The sequence below is a fragment of the Cygnus olor genome, chromosome 17 (assembly GCF_009769625.2).
Source record: "Cygnus olor isolate bCygOlo1 chromosome 17, bCygOlo1.pri.v2, whole genome shotgun sequence".
Taxonomy (NCBI): Eukaryota; Metazoa; Chordata; class Aves; order Anseriformes; family Anatidae; genus Cygnus; species Cygnus olor.
In genome coordinates this window covers 10,892,392-10,909,984 of record NC_049185.1, presented here as the reverse complement: position 1 = coordinate 10,909,984, position 17,593 = coordinate 10,892,392, and the positions used below count along the sequence as shown (strand labels likewise).

Below are 17,593 nucleotides of genomic sequence, written 5' to 3'. Positions count from 1 at the left end.
ATATTGCTCATGAGGTTAGGAGTAAGAATTGAAAGGGCTGGATCTGAGGTTCTGAGGAACTACTATCTCAAGAGAACAATGTGAGTTTTTAGTAGCTGGGGATGTGGGTTATTGCTGTGGTCACTCCAAAATACTCTCTAGAGGCCCTTTGCCTTCAAAACTGCAATTATATAAATACTTAATTATAGTCACACTAGGCAGACCTAGGCTTGGGCGTTAACTTATAAAGTTGGGTTCAAACAGGGTAATCATGAAAGATGAAGTGCAGCTGAAGTTAATGGAGAAAAAAATAAGTCTCTGGCAGTGCATGCTGAAGACCACAGGATCAGAGAACATTTACACACTGCTTTTCCTTCAGTTGAAGGTTTTCTTTCAGAACAAAGAAGTGCCTTCACACTGATGGTAACTAAGCCAGTTCTAGGCACAACAAACTAATACTGAGCAATAAATAGCTCATCGAAACAGAAAAAGGACAGGCACCAGAACGGATGTTGAGTTTTGTCATGGTCACATGGTTGCAGTACAGGAAAGTAGAAAGATGGGGACAGCAGATGAGGTTCTGCTGTTTAATCAGAGCTCCAAAGCATCCTTAAAGCACTGCCCTAGGCCAAAAAGTGTTTCTGCAAATTCAAGTAGCTTTTTACAGCCAGGGATGGAAACCCCAAGGGATATCAAACCATAACTTCTAATATGTCATTTCAGAGCTGGTAACCTATGCTGACTTCAACACCAGTATTCACCCTCCTTCCTGCCACCAAAACCCTGTCCCATAACAGAGAAAAAAATAAACAGATGTAACCATTCTACTCCACATAGTCCAACTGGGGAGGAAGGCTGTGTTTGATATGAAGAAAGGAAAGATTCCCCAGAAATGAGGATGAAACAAACAGATACAGAACAAGGAGCCAATAAACTTCATTGGTGATGACAAGCACATCTCTGTTGACTTGAGTGCAGAGTTTGTTCTCAGACCTGTTGTGTATTACTGTATTACTGTTGATTCAAAAAAATAAAAACAACAACAAAACAAACAAGCAAACAAAAAACAGAGGAAAAAAGCAGCATAAATTACCTTCAGCTGGCAAATAATCTCTGTGAAGGACAAATAGTCCTACAAAAGTACTCTGAACCTAGTAAAGTCTCACCATGTCAAGGACTTATTTTGGAAGAACCACACGTGCTGCATTTGATGAGAAAAGCAAGTATCTAGTACAAAGTGTCTCTTGTGAAACTATGGGAGCTGATATTATTCTCTTTATCATCTGACATCTAGACAATTAGTAGCAAAAGATTGAGAGAGCCGATCAATTAGGTCCCATAACCTGCTTAAAGTTAAAAGGAATTTTAAAAAAGAATGCAAAGGGGAGTGCTGATTTTTTTCTACAGCAGCTTGGCAACAAAGTGATCATGCCATTAACTATAGTAACTGATGAATATTTTCTCTCAAGCTGGTCAAAAATATGCTGAAGCAGTTTTGACAGAAAAAAAAAACAACACTTTTTTGTGAAAACTCATTAGAAAAACTTCATTTGAAATGCTGAACTATTTCTTTAAAGTACTTTGGAAACAGAATAGTTTGGAAATGAAAATATTGCCATAAGTAAAATATGGTTTAATTGTGAAATACATGTGTTACTGACCCACTACCAAATCCCCTTATTCATTTCTACATACAGTGCCACCACTTATTTGCAACTTGCTAATGTTCACTGATAATGCATCAGTGAGCTGAGACACGAAGATTCTGAGTGTTTCACGCACAGGTCGACCATTGTGCATTGCAGAATGACCCTAGGTAGGCAATAGGCAATCTGTAACATTATTAGTGAGTAAGGTGTCTGTGATGCCAAACTGTATGGACTGTAGAGTTTATCTACAATCTTTTCTTGTGGAAAAGATGACAGCAGGAGGAAGAGATGGGGAAGGACTTAATCCCACAGCACAGCTGGAGCCATGCTAAGAAATCACATGTACAGACAAGGATTTGTCTGAGGTAGGATTATGTACCTTCAGATAATCTCCTCAAAAGGACCTAAAATCCTACACTGTGGAAAGTAGAGCCTGTTTTTACCTACTGAATTATCATGTCAAGTTCGGAGGGGTGAACTGAACATCAGGATTTAGGAATATGGACAGCAAGAGGGACATGACAAAGACAGCTACTTTGGGACAAGCAAGGACTCACTGCCCATACCCCAATAGTATACTGTATACAGTATCTTTATTTCAGAGAAAAATGTGTACATCCCATGGCATATAACTATTTGCTGAAGTACAACATTTTAAATTATGAATGGATATCTTTATCAGCAGACTGAAAAGGAAATAACATGCCTATTTCTAAGTAAGAAGATAATTCACCAGATACAGAGTTTACCACATTCCAGGGTATGACACTGAGACTTTAATGAAGATTAAGTTGTTTGTTGAAATTTTACATTGCATGCTAGAGGCACCCTTCCAACAGTTCATTTTTTTAAGTCTGTGAAAGTCTTCAAACTTGCCTGTCACAAGTTTCTAACTTTGTCCCTTGGAATACTCAAAAAATTAAAAAAAAAAATTCAAGAAGGCTGTTGAAAAGTGTCATAGGCTCATTAAATCACTCTTTCAAAAGTGAATCATATAAGTTTAGTAATTATACTACTGAAGACTTTTATACACATACCACATTGTGTTGCATCAAAGTTAATCTTTGCACTGACACCTGACTTGCTGCAGTGTGTATAGAACCAAAATTATAAAAGAATGAACACCATAATGTGCTCCTAATTGTTGTGCTAAGCCTTAATACAAGATGGGGTCAGAGAGACAAGGAGCTTAATTGATTTTATTCCAGGAAACAAAGACAGCATGCAAAGAATCTGCTGCTATGATATCAGTGGGAACAGTCATTAAAAGCTTATTAGTGGGAGAGGTCCAGGCAATCAAGATATGAACACAGAACATTAAAGGAAATAAAGTTTGTCCAAAAAGAGCAGTATGATTTTATTTTCCTCACTGAAGTTTATTCTGTACTTTAATATGATTAAGATAATTACCTCACTGTAAATGTGAAACTTAAGAGCCTATTCAGCAGGCAAAGAAAGGAGTTTAATGACTGCAATGAAGCAGCAACATCTAAGACTAAGATAGGTTTGGGACACAGCTGAACTCTGGGAAAGTTTGGTTCTATAGTCTGCATCTCCTCTAAGCATTATGAATGCAGGACTTAGAAATGTTGCAGAACTCCTCTTTAATTCTTCATGCAAATAGGCATACACATCCTTTTGGCAACAGCAGCATAAACCCATTAAGAGATCAGACCATGCCTATTCCCCTGCAAGCATGGAAGAATCATGACATTCCTCTGCTCACAATAGGATAAGTTGCAATTCAAGGCTGCAGAGGAACAGGGAACCCAGCTCTACAGCATGAGGGAAGCCTTTGATAACCCCTAACAGAGGAAATTCAGAATCCTGTTGGATGTTTAATGGTGTATTTATCACATCAAGGGAAGGGAATATTTACCTACCACCTAACAGGCAAAAGAAAGACACAACAAAATCACATATAGGATTATAATGTGATGTGGCTCCAGCAGCACAACAGTATGATTTTTTTTTTTGCTAGTTAACACTGCTGACTGCATATGAGAGGCCCCTTGTCTGTCTTCCCAAAATCCAGGGCTACTACAATTGCTCTGAAATACAGCCTGTTTTCCTAAGTCCCATTCATCATGCTAGAAGTATACTCATAATTTGTATTATAGAGATAATGATCATTTTATGTCCTGAAGTGATAACAGTGTTGTGACCTGTAAGACCTTCTGGAAAAGCAGCATATCTACATAGTTAGTGTGAAAATGGAAATCCATTTGTTGTTTACCTGTACGGTGACTCTTCATATTTAACCATTTTTAATTTTAGATAGTATTATTCTTCTAATGACTATTAACTGTGGGCTTTAATGAGAGGGTTTGTAATGGTTTACTTCATTCCAATTTCCTGTACTAACTATTGGGCTACTGTTACTTTGAGAAATCCAAGTTTATATTCTTTACGCAGTCAGTCAGATAAGAAAGGAAGGTAGCATTTCTGAAAGAGGTAATATCTTTCTGATGACCAAGTATTATGAGCAGACAAGCAGTAATTCAGTCAGATCATTTGAAACTAGTTCCTAAAATTAATAATATATCAGCAGAGTCAGTGCCTGTGGTGAGGTTACTAGAGGTCTTTGTTTAAGAAATGCTTATTGTTTAATATATCCTTGAGGTTAAAGCAATGTGCTAGGAATTCATAAGGCATATTGCTGCTGCTCTCTCTTTTCAAGTGGCCTCCTTTCAAGACCGGCTGCAGCACCAGAGGCAGAGGGGAAAGAAGAATATATTGCAGAATCCCTGTGGAATATAGGTTTCAGAGAACGAGCACATTAGAAGGGGCTTGCATGTTTCCAGCTCTGGGAGGCCTGATATCAAGAGAATAGGGCTTTTTCATTAAAATAAAAAAGCAGCGAATTATTAGGACCCCAGCACGTAGTGAAGTTATTCACCGAAGGAAGACTAGACAGTAGAATAAAGACGGTGATGGAATGATTGGCAGAGTAGAAGGGAAAGCACAAAAGAGCAAGAAAAACTAGAACATGAGCAAAGTAACTGATCTGTGTGTGCATTGCTGTGTCTTTGCCAGATCCTGTCCTTGTTGGGTTCTTAAGAGGTAAGGAAGTGATGGCATGGGGAAAATCACAGCATGAAGACCTACTCAAATGAACAATGTCATGAAATCCTGAAAATCAAATACATTTCATTCGACAGCTGCAAAAATAACCAAAGTGGAAGAGGGAAAGGCTATGATCTGGTGGTCAATGGACTAGTGCTCAAGAAACTGGGGTTCAGTTCTGTGTTTTGTTGTGGATTTTTCCTCTTGCGTTAAGAAACTCAAGGTCTTTGAAATGCAGTAAGAGGGAAGACTTCCCTTCTTTATGGTGGCGGTAAGGAATACATTTCCACTCTACACTTGGTTTTGTAAGGACTTAAGATCTTCTGAAATCAGCAATGGGCTCTGTATGGACATTTCACAATGGCAGTTCAGCAAATGTCCAAGATTGGCAGCAAATAACATTGTTTGTTATTTAGACATAAACTGAGGCAGAAAGTTGTTAAGAAACTTAGCCAAAGTCACACACAAAGTCATATCCAAAGTCATGAACAGATCAAAAAATACAAATCCAGTGCTCCTGGGTAAAACAATACAATTAAATACAGAGCTTAAAAAAATTCAGATACGAATGGTGAGCTTCTTCTATACCAGAGGCCTATACTGCATAGTCTAAAAAACCCTCCATTCCAAACTGAGTAGTCAGTTAAGAGCTATCCGTTCCATATGGATAGGTCTGATCTGGCAAGATCTCAACTCTTCTATTTCCAGTCTGAACTACTTCAGTCTGGTATCAGACTGATATCCATCTGATATGAGATACAATGGCAAACGTTCCCCATTTTGAGTTATGATTTGGATCAGCTCTTGTTGAACTGCTGTTGCTGGTGTTAAGTAAAGGAGACCAAATAATGATGCCCTTGCTGCTATGCAAATTACCTTATTCCAAGAGTAGCTCCATGGAGATGACACACAGCTCTTCATGGACAGAGGCGCTATTTGAGGTGAACAAAACACAGTCCAAATCAGTGTGAGTAGAGAGAGATAATCATGTTCTCACCTAAAATGAAATAGATAATATTTTACCACAATGAGGTCTGCTTTGGGAATGTACAGACTTCACACATTTCAGCTTATTATGTAGCTAGAAAAAAAGGACCCCGTGTCTCTGCATATATACAGACTCATATGCACAGAAACATCTGCAGATATAAAGATAACCACAAGACAGGTATGGTGCATTAAATGTTTTCAGAAAGAAAAAAAAAAAGGAGAAAGAATAGTTCATGAAAAATAAAACTTTCAGAACAGTATTGCAATAAAAATGACTATGACCTCTGTGGTTGTGATGTGGATGTCCCCATCTATAACATGAAAATCTTTTTTTTTTTTTTTTAATTTTCTTCAAAAAAACCCCTACCAAACCTCACAGCCAAACACAGATGTATTTTTAGCAACTGGTATTGAAGAAAATTTGGCCAAATCTGTATACAAACTATGAAATCTCATTCTTTACACTCTTTAAAGAAACCTATTGATGAAAATTTATATATCATTTTTATTTCAAAAGCTTCCAAAGTATTTCACCCAACAAAATCATACCTTTAAAATATGGTTATCTTGAGAAGGGAAGATGACAGTAGAAACAGAGGAAATCCTATGAAACTGTGATTAAATTAAAAATGTGTTGTTTCAAAGATATTCCACACACAACACATAACTCCATACAAAACATTTATAGTTTGTCAAAAAAAAAAAGTTACTAGTAAAATCAAGTGCCTGCTGATACAGAAAAATGAAACAAAGGAAAACACATATTTAAAATTATAAGCAGTGAGAAAATAAAGTACATATGAATGCTAAAAGCATGGGATCCTAAATGAGAAACTCCTGAAGTCTCAGCTTGGCACTAACACTGACCTTTTACACGGCTGTAAGCACATCAACAGACCTACAAGCATGCGCATTCGGCCTGCTCCTTGATACATACATTCCAGGGGTAGGCTGTCTGTTTAACATAAGACTCTGATGCCTGAGTATGGGTAATATTTAACTCAACTAATTTTATTGACTCATGAAATGAAGTGAATATTCTGGTAAGCAACAGTATCAGGATCTGACTCTGAGCTATTTGGATCTAAAATTTATTGTGGAAAGACTCATGCTGATTTTGAGAGACTTTGTACTGAGACTTACATTAAACTGTTTTTTGAAGATATAAAGCTCTATATAACTTCTAAACAGGGCTATTATTTAACTTGTTTTCATTTTTTAAAATACCCTATTGTCAGAAAAATTTAGAGACAAATAGCTGCAGTTCCAAACAAATGAAAACTACATATGAGTCACAATGCTAAAATATAAAGAAAATCTAGATAAGCTAATCTATGGAATTTGTATGTAACTGGATGTACAACTTACTCTGAAAAGTTAATTGAACAGGTAAGCCACCTTCCATGGGAAACTGATTAAATAATAAATTCAAGCATCATCAATCTAAAATAATGAACTTAAAATTGTTTCTTTGCTTGTTTCTGCATTTCACTGTGTTGAATCATCAGTTTTTATTAAAATGTGACAATGCTGCACAGTAAACTAGTAACCGGCTTTTAACACAGAGAGGTTTAAGAGACAAAAACCTGTAAAGTTATTTTCCTGAATGTGATCTGGCCATAAATATGAGTATACGTTATGATGATCTGACTTGACTTTATATGATATGTAGGTGGAGAAAGGGAGCAGAAATCGTATCCAAGCAAGCTAAGAGAAAATTGAGACATCTGGATGCAGCAAGAAAGAAACTCAAAAGACAGGTGTAGGAACTCCCTGGATTTGGGAGAGAGGAGAGGTGAGCAAGAGAACATTTTTGATATTGCTTTGCATTTTTTTATCATAAGTATAGATTCAGTTTTAATTAGAAAATCTGATTCAGAAATATGCTTATGCCATCAACAAATACCTCTTTCATTTTGCCACTGCTCAGAACTTTAACAGGTGGTTAACTAACTCATTATTTCATGCAGGCTTTTTACCTACCTTTGTTTCTGAAGGCAGAAAAAAAATTCTTTACTGTTACATGTTTTTTTGGTAATACAGCAGCTGCTGTTTATGCTAATTCTTGCTTACTTGCAAATAGACCTATGTTTATTTTGTGCCATGCCAGCTGTCAACAAAGACATTTGAAGAATAATTTCCATATGCAGAAGGAAGGCTCTGCTCCCTCTTCCTATTGCTCATTTCTTTCCTCTGCATTTCAGGCCCAAAGGGTGTTCAACTAGAAAAGTGTCTAATGGTAAGTTAAGAGGTGAACTGAACCTGAAATGCCCAATGGTCCCACAGGTATCCATCAACTATTTTGAACATATGCATGGGGCACTCTGAACTCCTACTGTCTCTATTGTTATTCTGAACTTGTACTCACAAACACATTGCTCTCCAAACCACTGCTAAGGACACCATAACATTTGCATCCTCAAGTGGGAATGTCCAACTGTTGCAGGGTAACTGACTTGCAAGCTTTGGTGTTTACCTGTATTTGAGATAAGTCACTCTACACAGCCTTATAATCAAAAATTTGTAAATGCAGCCTTGCTAAACAGAGCATGTCACTGTATTTGGATCAGGCTCAGAGAACTGAGAGGGCTGGCAGACTTGAGGCCTATACCTGATTTTATCACCAGCAAACTGTACCTATAAACAACATAGTTTATCCCTTACTTATACTTTCATAATAAATTAATCTTGGGGGAACGGAGACTGAATGTCTGAGTAGTGCCTTCTTCCAGCATCTAAATATGAGGCCATTCACCAACTGAATATTATCTCAACTAAATTTTCCCTAGGCTCATGCTATTTTCCAAAGCATCTGGAATTACTTGTATTTTCTTCTGAGGTCTGAAGTGAATAGCACCTTAATCCTTAAGACAGTGCATTACTACATATTAGCCTTTAGTACTTTTACTGTTAGGATCATCAGAATCAAGTGGGAAAAAACACTTTAAAATCAATCACTCAGGCACTCTTAGTCCTTATCGACTGAACTCCTTTATCCTGTACTGGTTCTACAGGCCTAGGCGAAAAGAGAAAAAAACTCCCAAAGAAACATATGCAGATCAAACAACTATCAAGCAAGATGAAGAGATATTGATCAATTGCGTGTATATCACCTGGCAAGGCATGTAGAGCAGGTATTGCTGCCAGCTTCTACTGAATGTACACCTGCATGGGTGCCCATGCCCAGGTGCAGCCCACAGGGCCATGTGAGGTGAGGCCGGGGCCACTTCCAGAAGGTTCTGGGGCAGCGTGAGGGAAGGGCCACGCGCTGCAGGGCAGCCAGGGCTGAGGTAAAACGTGTGAGGAACGGCCCTGCCAGCACCACGCCGAGAAGAGGAGGAGGACGGGGATGAGGTGCTGCAGGTGCCGGGGCAGAGGTGCACCTGCAGCCCGCGGGGAGACCATGGCAGAGCAGGGCATGTGCCCTGAAGGAGCTGCTGCCCAGGGAAGGGCCCATGATGGCGCAGGGGAAAGGTGTGAGGAGAAAGGAGCAGCAGAGGAACTGCTATGGACTGACTGAGAAGGAGTTAGCAGTGCAGGAGTGAAGTTGAGTCAGGGAAAAAAGGAGGTGAGGGGGAGTGTTTGTTTTTTGTTGCTTTTTGTTGTTTGTTTTTGTTGTTTTTTTCTTTGTTTCTTAGTATCCAACTCTTATTTTAAATGGCAATAAATTAATTTTCCCCAAGTTGAGCCTATTGTGCCAATGATGGTAATCTAATTGGTCATTTCCCTGTCTTTATGTTGAGATTTCTCATCTTATTTTCTCCCACATCTTGTTGAGCAGGAGGACTGAGAGAGCAGCTGGGTTGGCAACTGGCTGTCAGCAAAGGTCAACCCACCACAACACTCAAAATGCTGATGCATGTGTTTTGTTTGTGGCATGAACCTGCAATTATACATGGGAATTGTTTTCTTAATTTTCTGTAATAACTTTGCAAGCACACCCTTCCACAGCTTTCACCTCTGAGTAGCAGCTCTTCCCATGCTGTGGGTAAATATGTTCTTGTCTCATTCAGATACTCCACGTGATGAAGTATATGCCAGTTCCAAGTTGTAACTGTTGTGTTATTTTATACAACATCCACAGCCACAATATCTGGGTGCCTCCTACAGATTTACCAATGCATTCTCACAACACTGTATGGAACAGTGAGATTAAATAATTCACCCGAGGTTAGATGGAAAGTCTGTGGCAAACAAGGAACTCAGCTGAGACCACTTAGGTCTGAGTTGGTTATAATAATCATCAAACCATCTTAAATTGTTTTATTATGTTCCATAGCAGGACAGAAAACTTCTGGCAAATACAGCAATTCCATTGTTTTGGAATAGATTCATTGCAACTACTTGTAGCCAAATGACACGAGTATGTTGTCACCACCACATCTCATTCAGGAATAGCTGCCTGAAGTCTGCATTCACTTATTGCCAAGTCTTTGCTGGCCATGGATACCTACATTTATAAATCTAAGCAGGCAGAAGAACATGCCAGTACAAGTTGGTGATTTCTTCTTTTTCTGCTACAATTACTTCCCAGCCAGCAGACATGAAGAGCATCACTGAATCTATTCTCACTCAGTGCACTCCATATGTTCCCGAGGACTCAATCTAAGATGATGCCAACAGAAATACAGAGTTACACTACTGTGATTTATCTTATCCTATGTTGGCTGTCTAAGAGTCAGTTACCAAGGTTCAGTTAGAAGAAATGTCCCCCTAAAAGGCAAACAATCCAGTTACAAGTAGTTACTTAACAACAGGGAATTTAACTCATCCTTCACTTTTCATCGCATTCACAAGAGATGTACAGCAAAGATTTTTCCGAGCTTCCATTTAAAATTAAGCTATGTTTATACCAACATTTTGCTGCATATACAGACATGTTCTTGAAGAAAGTGATGTATAAATATTATATATCATTGCTACAAAAATCAGAAGCCCAATATTTGGGTATATACAGTGTTAATCACTTGAAGGAACTGATCCCAACTAGGTGTTCTCTTAAAAGTTATTAGCCAAAATATTTACATGAGGTATGTTTTAAGTCAGTGAAATGGAGGCTGCTAAACGTGAAAGAATCTGCATATTTCATCTATCTCTGCTGCAGTCAGGAGTATGCTGGGGAAAAACATGAGGAAACATCCTTCTAACCATGGCTTTATATGCTGGTTGGCTCTTGTAGTTGTTGAGAAGAAAGGAAAGAGGAAAAAGTTGGTATGCAAAGGGGTTATGAAAAAGGGCTATGTCACAGTAGAAGTAATCTTGGCACATGGAAATTTTTGTGCAACCTGCCTTCTGGCTTTCAGCCAATAAAGGCTGATTGCCAAAGCTGAGCTCTGGTAGGAAGAAGTGTGGGTAAATCAGTACAAAGTGAACTACTGGAGTGGGAAGAAGGTAGAAGATGTGGTCCCAGCTGGACAGACTTATGTTAAATCCCCATTTCAGAGCTCCTGTGTGCCTTGACCTGAACATTTTCATTAGGCAGGAGACTCCATGGCTGGGTGCTTCTTCAGCTCTAGCAGCTAAGAGTCAGTTTCATTGCTTCCAGGCCAGCAGCTGGCAGATACCCTTTGAAGCCAACAGAAGTATGTCAAGAATTGCAAGCTACTGGCACACACATATCCAGGCTTCAGATTTGAACACTATTTTGGGGAAAATGTTCTGAATTTCCATGTGGTTGGCAAGAGAGAGAAAAGTGGGTGGAGGAGGGAGAGTGAGTGCAGTAAAGCAGAAAGGCTCTGTGAATTGCCTCGCCCTGTCTCTGAGAGTGGCTGATATGTTGTCAAGGGGTAAATGGGAATACCAGCTTTCAGTTTAAATGTCTTCAAACGTTTTTCTTTAGTAACTTGTCATTTCTTGTTGAAAAGAGCTCCTGCAGCAATGATTTGTGATGGTAATTTTAACAGTGAAAAACACCATTGGAATTATGAAAAATAAAATCCTGCTGTGCTACCAGGTCACAGTATCTGTGTCAGTTTAGTGAAAAAGCTAGCAGAACTGGGCAAGAAACAGCTTCGGTCTGTCTGTGAGGCTGTCTGCAATGATGCAGCTCTCAACTGAGGACCAGCTGGGCTCAAAAGTGAGATCTAATGAGCGATGCACAAAGGCTGGTTCATGAATGGGCACTGGATGGTGACACTACCAGGTGTTCTCATCACCTGCCATCTAACAGGACAAGTGCGTACGGCCAGCAAGGGCCAAGGCAGGGCAACCAGTCAGTATTAGGAAAGTTATGCATGTATGTTTAACCTTTCTGGTTCAAGTGCTCAGCATTCTAACTTGCAATTAAAGCTAACAAAGCTGCTGCTGAAATTTGAGTTTGTGGTATCAAGCTCTCACTACCCAGCCATTACAGGTTTGCAGCTTGAACGAGCCCAGATTTTGCTTACAGTTATTCAAACTAACATGTTTGCTTGCAATACCTGGTCCATATGTACAGTTACAGTGATGGCCAAATTTGTCCTATCTTACTTGCATACTTTTGCATGTCCTTTTGGACTGAGGAAAAGGCAGTGCATCGTGACTGAGGGAGACCCTGAATGAATTGTCAAGATTTTCTTGCAAAACAGTAAGTAGTTTCTGAGAAAATGATTCATGAATGATGCATTGTTTTCTGACTCTCTCTCTTTCCCTGAGAAACTCCCCAAACTAATTCTGTGAAAATGAATGCTCTGGCTTAAAAAATAGGGATGATGCAGTCCTGAAGCATGCTTTCATTTAACAGGTTTGAATCTATGGAAAGAGTTTCCATATGCTATTAACTACATGCACTATCAGTAAATGAAGTCATAAATAAATTACCATGAATATAAACAAACATCCAAAGTTATCCACAGCAATGAAGTAATAATAATGAAATATGAAAGAAACACTGCATATTTACCAGAGTTATTCTTAACACAAACACAGTATTTTGTAGGGTGGAAACCAATGCATCAGAACAGAAAAGGTTAGATACTTTTGCTACAAGTTTTCTATTTTTCAAAATTTGGACTAATGGTAAGTAAGCTTAAAATTCCTTGGCACAAGTTGTTTACATAGATTCTGCATACACCAAATTTATACAGATTGGCACTGTAGGTGGGCAGAAAACTGTGGAGGCATCCACATAAATCCAGTATCCTAAGATAAATCTTGAAAGGGCTCACAGATACCGACAGTATTGGAAATATAGAAGTCTAACTGCACATTCCTGAATTATATAACTGACATTTCTTTCACCTACAGTCATAAAACTGAATGAAATTTAAAGATCTATAAGTTCTCCTGTAAGTGCTCCGTCTAGTTACCAGGCATTTGGGGCCAGTATGGAACAAATATTCCATCTTTCTCATAGCAATTTCATAGCACTCTTCTGAAGAGTCCAGCCTTAGCCATTGCTGAACAGAGACTGTTGGTATGACACACTGTGCTCTTTCTTACCATGGCACCCCTTAAAATATTTGAAGCTGAGTGAATCCAAAAATGGGTGGAAGCATAACGAAAACAATTAAGCCAAAAATTCTGTTCTTCATTACAGAATGGTTAATGTCAAAGGGCAGGAGCTGATGGGAAACTGGCATACATGCACATAGATATTCAGAAAATTTAACCTCTGTATGAAATCAGTAGAGTTCCATCAACTGGATTTAGATACCTAAATGCTTAAGTAAATCAGGGTCCTGTTACCTCCTCACAGCACACAGCCTGCCTTGCAATGCATTGCAATTCAGCTTGTGGCTGAGGGACTGGCTGACTTTTACAATGCGCCAAGCAATGCATGCATGTATCTGAAGACAGGACCAAGTCCTGAGAATATCTGTAGCTTCCAATTAGTGGTTATACAACATGACAAGAAAGAGGAAACACAGAAGAGCTGTGAACTCCTTTTTGTAGTTGTTGTCTAGAGATGGGATCAGAATAGAAGCTTCAGGCAGAACATCTGTAATGTGGACGGACAGGTGTTTGCAGTTCTAGACTTTAGATTTTCCAGAAATTAAAATATGTTCATGGAATTTCATTCCCTCTCATGATAAAAAAGGGGTAATCCTCCCTTAAAGCATTTCACTCTTCTGTTTTACTGTAAATGGAGAGGTGGGTGAGATTTATTTGTTAAACATTGCCATAAATATTTAGCAGAGCAGGGCTCGGTTGAGAAGAGGACATCTAAACAGATTGCTAGTGAGCTAACCCTTGGAGATCTTCCAGATTTCTCTCTCTTCCTCCCAGTTTTTGTCTCTTTGCAGAGAAACTAAATAAACATTTGAAAGGAAGTACACGACTGGAACGATCCCCCCTCTTCCCTCCCCCAAATAATTCAAAAGAAAATTAATAGGATTCAAGATAGTGGTTTCTGATTATCAGCATGGCTGTTACTTTTTATTTTATTTTTTTACAGTAGCAACCAGCTGGTACAGTGCATAATGCTAATCAGTTAGTGTCTTTCACATTTTTGAAACTCCTTGGAAACACATCCCCATAAAACTGCTTTGAAGTTCAATTTTAATTTAGATGCAAACTATCCCAAAAGTACTGATAGTCTAAAAAGTGCCTCTGGCAGTTTATAATTATAATGCAATAGAGCTGTCAGATTTGATTAACATGTCATTTCAGTCACTCAAGTCCATGCAGCACTGTTTAGCTTCACATGATCATTTAAACATTCCTCCCCACCACTCAGTACTTCACCAACATTTGGGTATGTAATAGATATGGCTTTATTTACGTGTTGGTTTTCAATCATTCAGATCCTCCAGACCATCGGAATGATAAAGTTGTGCAGAAAAACATCCTCCAATTTCCTTATCATGCAGATATTTCTGTTGCAGCATTTCATTTGCAAGAGATTCACAGCATAAGGCTTAAAACAATCTACTAGCATTATGGCTTAATAAAAGAGCAATATTGTATCACAAAGCAGGGTTTTGATGAATATCACTAAAGCTGAAAAGACCCATTCCAATCCAAATAAATAACATTTGGAGGATGAGAGTAATTCTTTTGAGAAGAATTTTTGTGCTTCCGAATCCATCATTCATCTACAATGCAAGTGAGGCATATTCAGCCAACTTCAGTGGGGTTACCCTAGACAGACACCTGCAGCAGGCTGTTTAAATAATATTTGAAGTTCTTGCTACTTTCAATACATACCACGAACAGCGAAAACAGAGGAGCTGAATTGCAGATAACACAGAAAGCTTAAACAACCACACTGACTTCAAATACTCAAAATAAAAAGCTGAAGAATTTTTCTTGGCCCAAAGCTCCAACCCCACACCTTTTACACTCAGACTATGGGAAGGGCATTTGGGAGATGGCAAATTTTGAGAGTGTAATGATATTAGGAATATCCAAAGAAAAATCTCTCACCCAAGCAGAAAGGCAACACCAAATATAAGGGATACTAATAAGGGATACTAATTTCTGTCCGGCTGTGGGGCTAATTCTGTGAAGTTACAGGTGCTCTTGCTCTTCTTTAGGCCCGTGGCCAGCAGGCTGCCTCCCCACTCTCCCTGTATATTCAAGATTTTCACCTGTTCTTGGACTCCTGTTTCTGAAACAGACACTGTGTCTGTAGCATTTAAAAGCAGGAGACTTCTAACATCCCAGGACATGTATTTCCTTCAGCTCCACTGTCTCAGTCATTTCAAGAGATGAGAATCTGGCAATGGTTGGGTCTTGGCAATGTTGGCTAAATGTCACCCTTCGTGACCCTGTCTCTTCTAGATGCTTTTCAGAAGCAAAGACAGAAAAAATCAGTTCTGAGGGTTCATCCTTCACACAGCCCAAGTGCTGTGAATCCCACAGACCACCTAAGTTCACCCTGCACAAGCTTTTCCTCCTTCACACCCATAAAATAAGATCTCATTATAGGATAAAGCTCTTATTCCTAGCCAGATCTGAAGGTCACAGCAGCAACCCCGTTGATTCTAGTACCCAGAAAAAGTTAAACTTTTCATCTCTTTTACTGTGTGCCTCAAACACACCAATAGTCTTTTGGGTCTGTTCAGGGTCATGCTGAAAAATAAGCCTATTAATACAGCAGGGTTTCAAAATATTTGAAGAACTAATTCAGCAGAGTTTATATCTCTTGTGTAGACTTCACTGGAGCCAGCATTCTTCACTCTGTATTCAGTCACTCTGAATATCAGTCAGGGCACTTTACTCAGCCATAAAAGAACTGCAAGCAGAGATGAATCTCATCCTTTTTCTTTCAGACATCTAGGAAGCCACCAGCCTCTCATTTTAAACCTAACTACTGAAGACAGCTTAATGAGGCTCAGGGAAGATCACCCTGAATGTTATCCAACAGCCCATTGTCACAAGAAAAGTTTTTTGCGTCAAAAACCATATAACCCTTGAATAAATCTCTTTGATTTTGCTTACACTGGGGCTGTGCTCATTCTTGCTCCTTCAGCTGTCACAGTGGGAGGTGTGAATGTGTGTGGGATGCTTACGGTGAGAAAGACAAGGCTATCATATTAAAATCTTGGTTGTAATCATTAATTTAGGAAGAGCTACATAGCGGGTAGTGAAGAACGAAGGGTTTAGAGACAGATTCTTTCATTCATTTTTAAGTTTATCAGAGACAGCCAACACCACATAAAAAGCCCTGCACATGTGCATGGACACTCAGCTCTCATCTTGCTACTTGCTCTTGAAACATTCTCATGTTAGGGCTTCATTTTACTTGGGGGGGAACATATGCATGCATACATATACATCTTTTCATGCTATGTCCAGTTTGAGAGTCTATTCTGAGAAGAAATTAAGAGGAAATAAGAATAGCATAATTTCAGGACAGTGTATTTTCACACAGGCAGGGCATATATTAACATTCCTCTTTCCACAAGAACAGAGGCATACACTGGAATCTGAATTTTTTAAAAGCTAATGCTAATGCTGACCTTCAAATGGCCCAGAAATAATTTTGAAGGTTTTAGTATGATTGTTTAAATATACCTTCAGCATTTTCTGCCTGCCATTAATCAGACAATTATTGCTAATAACTTCTTACCTCTCGTTTACCTGTAAACCAATCATCATAATTATGCAATGGGGGTGCTCTGACCACTGCTTAATATGTGGAGCACAAAAGTCTCATCACTGCTTTGAATCCCCTCATCTGACTGTTTCACTTGCCTGCCATCCTTTCATGTGTGGAAGCTATTTCAGGCAGGGGAGAATCATTCTTGTTGCATGTTTGCACAGCACTTATCACACTGGGATTCAAATGTAATGAGAATGAGATTTCTGTTCCTGTTATATTAACTGGTCTTGATATGAAAATCATGGCATTAAAGGAACATGCAACTGAAAAGCAGTTTGCATCAGAAAAAAATGGTCTTCTTCTTTTTACTTAACAAATCATGAAATTTTCTCATTTCTCTTGTGGATTAAGAATGTACAAAGTCAAGAGAAAACATCTGTCCAAATGGTGAGGAAGGAGAGAAAGCCATATGCCTGAATGAACTGCTGCTTAGGAATAAGTAAAGAAAATCCAGAGGACTGGCTTGGGATTTAGTTCTCTGGAGGGGAAAAATAAATAAATAAATAAAAATCACTGCAATCTGTTCATGTATGAGAGAGGGACAGAGGAAAAGACAGGAGGGCATAGTGATGGGAACATCTGCAGAAGTAATCCTTTTGAATAACAAGCAGCATGTACCGGTTTAGGACAAACAGCTGTTCAATGTGCAGTAGAAACATCCACACAGGTGTAAACAACTCTCCTTCCCCCAGTATGGCCATAGGAAAGGGGTGGGAAGGATACATGACAGACTGAAAACAGATGAGGGACAGGTACTCCATTAAATGGCACAACATCCATTTTCCATTTGTTCCTATGTGCTCAGTCCAAAGGTAGTGTTAATATGGGAAGCTGTAGGCAAGCAAATTACCTGTCAGATGCTAGAGGCTCCTAATGAAGAAAG

General features: G+C 38.9%; 1 long non-coding RNA gene across 1 annotated transcript in view; it reads right to left on the bottom strand.

The window, feature by feature from the left end:
• Window positions 1-4,638: 4,638 nt before the first annotated feature.
• The window catches only part of LOC121079706, a 95,211-nt gene continuing 82,256 nt past the window's right edge, over window positions 4,639-17,593 (bottom strand). The window contains exons 3-4 of the long non-coding RNA XR_005825143.1: window positions 5,571-5,691; window positions 4,639-4,760 (exon numbers count right to left, since the gene is read on the bottom strand). This is a non-coding gene — a long non-coding RNA (uncharacterized LOC121079706). The remainder of the gene's footprint in view (window positions 4,761-5,570; window positions 5,692-17,593) is intronic.